The sequence below is a fragment of the Catharus ustulatus genome, chromosome Z, assembly GCF_009819885.2.
Source record: "Catharus ustulatus isolate bCatUst1 chromosome Z, bCatUst1.pri.v2, whole genome shotgun sequence".
NCBI lineage: Eukaryota > Metazoa > Chordata > Aves > Passeriformes > Turdidae > Catharus > Catharus ustulatus.
In genome coordinates, this window is record NC_046262.2 from 7,353,349 (window position 1) to 7,361,973 (window position 8,625).

At 39.2% G+C, this 8,625-nt stretch overlaps 1 protein-coding gene across 16 annotated transcripts in view; it reads left to right on the forward strand.

The window, feature by feature from the left end:
• CELF4 (CUGBP Elav-like family member 4) overlaps positions 1-7,721 on the forward strand; it is a 688,948-nt gene extending 681,227 nt beyond the window's left edge. For 13 of the 16 annotated variants that reach the window (XM_033086042.1, XM_033086033.1, XM_033086032.1 and 10 more), the window contains one exon: positions 6,198-7,721. The gene's annotated coding sequence lies outside the window, so the exon portion shown is untranslated. Of the gene's footprint in view, positions 1-4,248; positions 4,337-6,197 lie in introns of all 16 variants that reach the window. The other 3 variants (XR_004420789.1, XR_004420790.1, XM_033086029.1) reach the window with 3 other exon arrangements.
• The last annotated feature ends 904 nt before the right edge of the window (positions 7,722-8,625 follow it).

Consider the following 8,625-nt stretch of genomic DNA (forward strand, 5'->3'; position numbering starts at 1 on the left):
AGATTAAGGTTGTAAAAAAAACACTCTAAAAGTTAATTTAGTCATTAACCCAGCACTGACAAGTCTGGCACTAAACTCTGGCTCTAAGCACCACATCTGTACTCTTCTAAATACCTCCAGGAATGGTGACACCACAACTGCCTAGCAAGGCAGCCACTTCCAGTGCCCAACAAGCCTTTCAGTGAAGAAGTTATTCCTAAAATCCAGTCTAAATCACTCCTATTGCAACCCAGGGCTGTTTTCTCTTGCTCTGTCACTGGTTACTGGGGGGAAGAGACTGACCCCCACCTGTCTGCAACCTCCTCCCAGAGGGAGAGTGACAAGGTCTCCCCTCAGCCTCCTACTGCACTGAGCCCTGGGGAACTCTACTGACCAGCCCCAGCTGGATGTCATTCCATTCACCAGCACCCTTTGGGCCCAAACATCATCCCCTTCTTTAGCCAGGCAACAGTGCACCCATCCAAACCATGAGCAGTCATTTTTCTTCTGGAAATGCTGTGGGAAATGCTGTCAAAGGCTTTACTGAAGTCCACACAGACACATTCCCAGCATTTTTCTCATCAACTAAGCAGATCACCTTGTCACAGAAGGAGATCAGGTTGGTCAAGCAGGAACTGTCTTCGATGAGCTCCTGCTGGCTGGGCCTGCTGCCCTGGTCATGCTACATGTGCCGTATGATGGCACTGAGGATGCTTCACAAGCTTCCTCAGCACTGGGATCAGGCTGGCGGTTCCCTAGATCCTCGTCTGGCCCTTCTTTTGGATGGGCATGGCACTGGCTAACCTGCATCAGCTGGGACCCCTCTGGTTAACAGGACTGCTGATAAATGATGGAGCTGCTCAGTGAGCACCTCTGGAGCCCCCTCAGTACCACACTAGAGGGGCAATGAGTGTCTCCCACAATGCAGAGCTTATCCTCACAGCCAGAAACTGCTGTTAAAAGCTTTACTGTGACAGAGGTGTTTGTAGCAACAGGACTACTGTGCTGACAGCACAGGTTGCAAGGACATGACTAGATTTATGTTTGTCTAACCAAGGCTTTAACTGAGATTCATTTCCCCTGATGGTATAGACCTACACTGCAACTATTCCCTTCACAGCAAGTCAGTCAAGGTCCTCATTATAACCACGAGAGAGATACAGGTTCCTTTTGCCCATGACTCACACTCTTATCTAAAACAGCTCCTAAGCATGAGTGAATTGGGATCTAAAATCCCTGTGTGTCTCCACTAATTCTGTCCTAGAGTGATCTGTTCAGATGATAATGTCTGCATCTTGGCTTCCATCATTAGGACTTCAAGCCCTGATCGCTCTCCAGTGTTCAAGGAGAACACTCCCAGGATGTTAGGCACTTAGGTGCTTCCAAAAAGAAATTGTACAGTTACCAGATTTAATTGGCTATGGTTTGTTCAGTGGAGTAAGACCTTGGGCATGTCCCTAGAGACTATCAAAGTATCTTCTCCTGTCCAGTGACTAGGTAGCTGCTGCAGGCCCCTGCTTTAAGAGAAGAGCAACTTCATTTGGTGCTTGAAATACAGACCCAAGTTAGGTAGACAGGATTACCACATGTAACTTCGCTGTGAAAGAATTTTTTTTTTGGCTTTTTTTTTTTTTAGCCTTAGCAAGTCCTAATCCTTCATCTATACACATATATGTCTGTGTGTATGTGAGAGTGTGTGTGTATTTCATCTGCAGTGTCTGAGGGTGTCTGTGGAGGACAGGGAGAGGGATGGTAGTACCACCTCCAATGCAGTGGCCACTGATTGACCAGACCCATCCTCCCCACTCTGCACATTAAAAATCTTCCTCAGTAAAATTATAACAAAGAACCTCTCCCCAGCTTGACAGTTGCCTGGATCTAGCATCCATGTGTAAACTCACTACCCACTAAGCTCCACTCCTGGTGGCTGGTGCTGTGCCGCATTTCAACCCCAGACAGGAGATGTGGGTTGTTGCTGTTTCCCAGGAATAGAACAGGAGTACATTGTTTGCTCCGCCAGATCTCTCCCATTCCTTCTGTCTCCTTTGTCCATTCATTGAATCATAGCCTGTTAACTCTTCCTGCTGGCACAGCTGAGGTAAGGAAAGAGGCAGGTCTTGCTGTGATGGTGCTGACAGCTCTCCTTCCTTCCCCAGCTGCTTGTTTTCCTGTGCTATGACATGGCCAGAAAGCCCAGGGGGGTAAGAGGGATGCTAGAGATCTTTTCCTCTTCTAGGAGCTGTACAGCTGACACTATTTGCTCTTGGGTACCTAGGGACACAAATGACAACAGTTTTTCCCTGGGCTATCTTCAAAAGGACAGTTTTCCCCATCTTGGATTGTGAAATAACTGTAGACACAGATCTTGCATCTGCCTTGGGGATACCAGTCTATTGTCTTTGCCAAACCCCAGGAAGCTCAAGCTGACACTTCCAGATCAACAAAGGGCAAGACTTTGGGGCCAGGCCATCAAGAAGGAGTCAGCTTCAACCCAGACAGCAGCCAACAGTGGGAAAAGTGTGGAGCTGAAGCCAGAACTCAGATCAGGGGCTTAGTTCAGCACCGTCTCTTGTCAGCTAAGCGTAACTGCTGTAGCCAAGAAAGCATGTTTCAGTTCACAGAAACAGTAGAGGCATCCAAGGCAAACAAACAAAAAGCCAGGGAAGGAATTTTCGCTACCGGCATGCATGACTTCAGGATAAGAACTGCCAACAATATTCTTGTGACACCCCAACACGAGGTGAAATTTCATTCGTGTGCAGTGACTTTTCAGAAATAGGCTGCAAGGAGAGATATGAGCCCTGCCAAGGGAACAGAAAGGCAATACCTGAGGAACAGGGTGCAGAGCTGCTGACTGAGACAAGTGTACTGTTGTGTGCAGTGATTTTTGGTGTTTACTGAGGCAAAACTCTGTGGGCCAGTAAAGGGACATTTTCCTTCACAGGAAAGGAACAGGGTGTTTCTATAGCTTGTAGCAACCAACCTCTGGCAGGTTTTATTCTTTTGCCTTTTTCTTTATCCTTTGCTTTTTCTTTTCCTTTCTCCTTTTTTTTTTTTTATTTTTTCTTTTCCTTTCTTTTCTGCTTTATCTCCTTCTCTTTTCTTGTCTCATCTCTTCATCTTCTCTTCATCTTCTTTTCTCCTTCTCTTCTCTTCTCTTCTCTTCTCTTCTCTTCTCTTCTCTTCTCTTCTCTTCTCTTCTCTTCTCTTCTCTTCTCTTCTCTTCTCTTCTCTTCTCTTCTCTTCTCTTCTCTTCTCTTCTCTTCTCTTCTCTTCTCTTCTCTTCTCTTCTCTTCTCTTCCTCTCTTATCCCTTTTGTTTTCCATTATCTTTTCAATTCAGGCCAGAGCTAAATGCCAAAGGAGTAAATGTCCTTCTTTTAATGATGCTGATTTAGGGATCATTGTATCATCCAAGTCCTCCTACAAGTCTGCTTCCCACACCATACCAGCACTGATGTTTCAGAGCCCGCCGTCCTGTGAACTGCTAAATGGACATGCAGCAACCAGCAGTAGCTGCTTTCCTTTTTGATTTTCTTTTTTTGTTGCTGTTGTTTTGGTTTTGTTTGTTTGGTTTTTATTTATTTATCCTCAGTAGCCAAAGCAGCTCTTGGCCTATTACTCCCCCAGAGTTTTAAACTTGGGAGTGATTTGGAACCAGATCAGAGCGGTACCTGCTGCGGAGTCCATCCGGGCAGTGGAGAGGCTCCCGGAGGACTCTGGCCAGCCATCCAGCGAAGCCCAGGAGGCTGGGGGTGGTGTGGGGAAGGCTGGTGCTAACGAAAGCATTCTGGTTGGCAGTGAATGTATTTATTTTCCAGACTCCGCAAACCGATCTGTGTCTGCGCTCATCCATTCAGTGCATGCTCTCCTCAACAGCCGCTGCATCACGCTCTGTTCCTGTTCGCTGTTGACCGTGTGTCCACATTTAAGTGTGTGTTTTATGTCTGTGTCTCTGGCTAGGCCTCCTCCATCCTTTTTTTCTTGGTTTTTTTTTTTTTTTGTTCTTCCTTACTTTCTTTTCTTTTCCTTTCTTTTCTTTCTGTTCAGTTTGTTTGTTTTGCTCTCATTCTTGTTTTGTTTTCTATAGTTTAATGGCAAGTATTTCCATTAGAATTTTTTGATTGATACTGTGTTTGTAACATTTTTTTTAATTATTATTTTTATATATATCTTCTTTCCCCACCTTTCCCTTTTTCCACACTATATATAAATATATATATATAAAAAATCTTTTCTTCTTTTGTCATTCAATCAAATTCCAACCAAGAGCCAGTCAAATCCACCACAGTCTCGCGCTGAGCTAGGAAAAAAGTTCTCGTAATGACATGAAAGTGGAGAATACAGTTCCCCAGGCCGTAAGTTCAAATCAACTCGAAGTTGAAAGTGTGACATGATGGCGTCATGTAACAAGCTAAGAATTGGTTGCATGACATGCCGTCAAGTTTCGTGCAGGTGCCGTGATTGAAGCATTTTTCTTGGATGTTGTATCAGTTGATGATTGGCCAGTCATGATCACATGTGCCTTTTTTGACTTTGTGCTGCCACAATTTTTTGCTGTGCTCATTTTCGTTTTGTTTTTGGTGCTTGCAGTGGTTTCTTTATTTGTCGTTTGATTTCTCGTCAGCGTTTTATGCTTCTTTAGATGTCACATAGAAGGAAAAAAAAAAGATGGATTCCTAATTCTTTAGAAAAAAAAATGGGATTGTTGTAACTACAGATAATTTGGAAAAAAAAATAGAGAGAAAAATGTGTGGTTAATTTTTTGCACTGAAAATCTTGTGATTATTTTTTTTTTCCGGAGAATTGGGGCCTTTTTCAATTGACACTTTTTTTTCCCCCTTAGGATATTTCAAATCACTTTCTAAAAATTAAGAACAAAAATAAAAAAAACAAAAACTGAAAAACCAAATCAAAACTAAAAAGACTAATGATAGTAATGGTAGTTTGCAAACTATAGCAATCAAAAAAGCAACCCCAAGAAAAGCCTCATTGTATGTCTTTTCAAGAATTCCTAATTCTAAGGTGCCATATTACAGCAACTCCAGCAAAAATTAATTGCTTTAGAGGGAGGGAGGGATTGAGTGGGAAAAAAACCCATCCAGATCAAAAAGCAAAATGCATCTTTTTGTTTACAACTGAAAAAGGGTCCTTGACGAGTGTTTTTTATTTTTTTATTATATTATTATTTTTGGTGTTGTAATTGTTTAGACTGCTGTGTACGGTTTGCTGTTTGTTGAACCAACAGTGTGAAAACCTGCCAGCATGGATTGATATTCCGCATGACACTTTTCCACCAGAGTGGACCTTTTGCAGTTTCTAAGTTTCTTGATGTAATAAATCACCGAGTGTATAAGAAGAACCTGCTTGCTAGAAGGAGATAAGAGCTAATCCTTAATGATTAAGCATCCTACTTAAATGTCAAGCCTAGTCGGATCATGATTATATTTTTTAAATAATTTTTTTATTTAAGAAATGTTAGCTTTACTTTTTTTTCCCCCAAAAAAACTCCGTTTATTCCAACAGTCCTTTTTATTTAACCTCCTGTAAATTGCCTGTTCAAAGTCCTACTTTCTGACATTCACAAAGGAGTAGATGTTATTGGCAGCTACGTCTCCACAGAAAGCTCATACACTGTCGAAGATGGCACCCCATTAAAATATAGACCTACCCTCTCCCGATGCCTTTCACCCCACAAAAACCTGCCAAGCAAGATTGTGATCTGGCGTTGCAAAGCGGCGCTTAAAAATAATTAAAACGCCGCTGTCTTCACATGTGTAGTGATACATATTTACATAGACACGCCCTAATATTATTTTGATTTTTTTATCATTATTGTTATTATTACTAATAGGAACAATTGCGTTTTTCTTTATCATGATCGTGACTACCTTGCTTGCTTTGGGTTTGATCCGGTTCCCACTGAAGTCATGGGGAATCCTTCTGTTGATGTTAAGTGGGAGCAGAATCAGAGCCAAGGCCTTCAAAAGCAAAACACCAAAGCAGAAGCCCCATCCTGTCCCAATTGAAGGGAGAAGAAAACATCCATTACTTTCAACGGGAGCAGGATTGGGCCCAAAAGAACAGGCTTGATTTTAATTTCATTTTCATTTTTAGGTCTTTTTTTCCCCCCTCCTGTCTCAAATATTCCCCCCACACCTTCCCTACTTCCCCCTCCCCTTTTTGATTTAATTTGCAATGATCTTCTTCATTTTTTAGGGCAGCAGCTGAATGGGCCACATTTAGAAAAAAAAAAAAAGTATATATATATTAAAAAAAAAAGTGAACTGTTGGATTACACCTTTGACATATCAGCAAATATCAGTCAAGCTGAAGACTTCAGACCTATTCTCTCTTTGATTGTTTAGACTGTAACATTTCTTCAAGAAAAGTATCACATCTGCTGACTTCGAAGGACATGCGCTTGAAAACAAACAAACACATAAAGTAAAATCAGAGCAGGAGGAAGATGAAACCGGGATTTCTGAAGAGACACTGATATCACCACAGCGGCTTTTCTTCAAACAGGAGATGCAAACCTGGATTCTGGCAAAGGAGTGCCTGTTTGCCACCAAGGATGCGGTTACCATGCGAGACCCGTGGTAACAGTCACTGAGCATCTTTATCTGTCATTCCTTAGCTATATAGGGACCAAAGGACAAAACTTTTTACCGCAGACTTGTAGCTGTATGTAAAATATGGAAGTTCTTTCCTTTTCTCTGAGCTGTTCCTAAAACAGTTTTTGAGAGCGATTATATGAAATATGTAAAACCTTAAAAAAACAAAAAAGAAAAAAAAAAACAACAAAAAAACCACAAAAACACCAAAAAAAAACCACAAAAAAAATTACAAATGCTTAAATGCTTTTAAAACGGCAAGATAATAGTTCTTTGATACTTTGGGAGGTTCTTTGGTTATACATTAATTAGAGTCTATGAAGCTTTCATATGGTTTTCTGTATAATACGCAAGGATTGCGTTGTTAAAGGCAGGTAAGATGGATATCTATGAAAAGCAAAAAAAAGTAAATAAATAAATACATAATTAAGTACATAAAAAGGCATAGAAAAGAAAAAGGAAAGATGGTTGATATTAAATGGAAAACAAAAAGGTTTGTAAATGCTTCTAACTCTCCCCATTTAAAATCCTAATAGTTGTACAGAATTTAAAAAAAGAAAGTTTAAAATACCTATATAATAGAAAAAATTAGACAACATAAAAATAAAAAAAAACAAAAAAGCAAAAAAAAAATAATACTACATAGAAGTTAGCGTTAATGCTAAAAACAAAGATGTTGTAGAACTGTAATTTTTGTAGAGTTTAGATTGAGCATAAATTCCTACTCTCTGCCAATTGCTGTTGGATGCTGTTATTTATCGAGGAGAAAAAGGAGAAAAATGGCTATTTTGGCAGCTTTTTTAACTGCAAGCATTCCAGCTATTAAAAAATAAACAAGACAAGACTCAATTCTGTAGACAATGCAAATGGGAAAGAAAAAAAAAAAAAAAAAAAAACAGCTGTCTTTTTATCAGACGTTAGTTCTAACTTGAACAACAAAACACAGCTAAACGCTTCATGTCTTCATGATCTGCTGTCCGCAAAATTCCCATCATCCTATGCTTCAGTAGCTTCCATATTTGCTCTAGAAACCTTCAGGGCAAGGGATTAGCCTAGTACCTTAATCTTAAAAAAAAAAAAGAAAAAAAAAATTTAAAAAATCTAAAAACCTAAAAAAAAAAAACCATAAAAAGTAAACTAAAGAAACAATCTCTTTGAAGAATTTCTGAAACTGTTTACAAGGAATTTTGAAAAACAGGGGGATGTTTAAAAAAAAAAAAAAGATGCTGGCTCTGTTTTCTGTAAATAAATTTGCATATTTTGTAGGACTTTTAATTGTAATGATAGAGAAAAAACAAGGAAAACTATTTAATGAAAGCACGATATTTATCTTTGGTAAATGACTTTAGAGCAGTTAAAAATAAGACATTGCTTTAAAAAATCTGACTCAGAAAAAACAATGAATTATTTAAGAACACATATATTTTAAAGTATATCATATTTATTATAATTTATTTTCACAGTCTTAAAACTTGATTTACATAATTCTCACACTTGTTTGCATCGATTGAGCAGTGTGATAATTGTTTTTGATTATTATTTGGTTATACACTTGTTTTTGGTTTATGCTCTTGTTTGTTTTTCTCAGTATTTTTTATCTCAATCTCGAACTTTCTTTCTTTGTTGTTTTCCTTATTGGTTTTTTTTTCCTTTTTTTTTTTTTTAATGTTAATTTTGATTACATACTGGGCCTGACCGTGCAGTCCTTACTCTTCCAAAACTCTCATGGGGATATAACGAGCATTTTGCCAGAGTAAGGACTGAAGCAAACTGAGCCCACAGCTAGGAAGTACAGATGTGTAACGCAGCTGCAGTTCCATACAACTGCTCTTTCACTCTCAATTCCCTAAAACTCCTTGTAATCTTCTGTAATTATTGAATGACGCTTTCCAGCTTAGCCCTAAATAAAGCACAGTTTAAAAAAAAAAAAAAAAAAAAAAAAAAAAAAGCCGTGTTCTTTACTTCTTGATGGCTTTTCTTAATGTGTTTGCTTTGAGAACAAAATGAATCTATTTCGACTCTTTCATTAA